Raw genomic sequence first — 1,860 nt, 5'->3', positions numbered from 1 at the left:
TTTGTGATGGACAGCCAATCAGAAGAAAGACGTCAAGACGTTCAAGTTTATTTCTACAGTGCATTTAAAACAACTTCAGTAGTCAACTAAAGACCTGTTGTGCAGGCTATGCAAAATCTGTATTATACACAGCAGTCAGTACAATAAATAAATATAGACTAAATTGCCCAATGATAAATTAACATTATAAAATTTATAATCTTAATTTGAAAAGTCAGAATCAGAATACTTTATTAATCCCTAGGGAAATTTTGTGGGTTAGACCAGACTATTGGCATTACAATATGTTAAGATATATTGAATAGCACAATATATACAAATCACCAAATAATAAATATCCAGGGTTGACAGATGTGATTATAAATAAATATCAAGAAAATAGACAGCAACATTAGAGTCAGAAAAGAGTGTGTGCAAAAGGATGTAACTATTGCAGTGTTTACAGTGTATTGGATGCAGGAGTTGTACAGGGAGATGGCCACAGGCAGGAATGATTTCCTGTGTCGTTCAGTGGGACTTTTTGGTAAAAAGAAATCATGAAATTAAACAGTAACAGAAGTAAATATGTCTGTGCTTGTACAATGAAAAAACAGGATACTCTGCTCAACTAGAACTGGAAGCACGCATGACAAAACGGGCTTTTAACAGTGCTTTAAAATGACGGAGTGATTTGGCAGCTCTTATGCAGAAAGGTAGATTGCTTCACAGAGTAGGACCCACCACTGAAAAGGTTTCATCTCCTCTGCTTTTGAGCCTTGAACCAGGAATTTCAAAGAGCAGCTGGTTCATAGAGTTCGGTGTTCTAGTAGAAGCATGGGGCTGTAAAGGTTCAGTTTATATGGTGGTGACAAACCGCTAAGACTGCTGAAAACTGTGAAATTTAAACTGGGTGGATCCTGACATGGACTGGAAGCCAGTGTAGGGCTTCCAGCGATGTGATCTTACCATTTCTTTCCTAATATAAGGTGAAGTGCTGCATTCAGTACAACCTGCAGGTGATGCAGTAAGGTCGGCTTGAGGCAAGGTTGGCCATCAAGAAAAAGAAGCTTGTTTAAATCATAAGCAGCTGCACAAAGGCCCTGCATAAGATAAAAATGATTTTAGGAGTGTCAATCATCCAAAGCTGCGCTAAAAAAATCCAATATTTAAGATATCGAGCTGTAAATAAATATAATATGTCCAGTGCAACATTTCACTGTGGTATATTTTGCACTGATTTAAAGCTATCCATCTTGATGTCGTAATAAACATTTTTATGGGTATTGCTGTCACTCAAAGTGACACTGTTTAACAAACTAAATTGATACATACAGCCGTCCCAAACATTTGACACAAATTAATCAAAAGTTTATTCAAAGCTGAAATATCCTGGTCACATGGCAACATTTGCTGAACATTGCCCACACAGCAATGAATGTCTGTCTGCCTAGACGGTATTTGACCTCGACTGACAGACTGATTTGGTTTGTGTCCGGCTGCCTCAAACAGCCACAGGTCCATCTCATATGGGCCAAATTGCAGATGTCGTTTTGTTTGGGCCACATAAAATGTATCTATGCCATGACTAATTACCGTTTGTGGTAACATGTTTGCTACCTGGCCATGGAAGTTGTACAAAAATAGTCAGAAATGTCACCAATGCAGCATCTGGTGACAGATAAAACCACATGAAACTGTAGCAGTAAAGTGGATTTTATCGTTTGTAACCCTTTTTCTCTTCTCAGAGCTTAAACAGGCTGACGGTTTTCTCTTGTAACTGTGAGGGGAGCACACGAACACTGAGCAGTGTGTGTTTTAGAGATCCCCACCTCCTGTGCCTCCAAATGATGTAATGGGAAGCAAAACTCCCAGCACCTGTTT

The sequence above is a fragment of the Pundamilia nyererei genome, unplaced genomic scaffold, assembly GCF_000239375.1.
Source record: "Pundamilia nyererei isolate P.nyererei 1_Seehausen unplaced genomic scaffold, PunNye1.0 scaffold00103, whole genome shotgun sequence".
NCBI lineage: Eukaryota > Metazoa > Chordata > Actinopteri > Cichliformes > Cichlidae > Pundamilia > Pundamilia nyererei.
The sequence above is the reverse complement of the archived record's forward strand: the minus strand, read 5'-3'. Positions refer to the sequence as shown.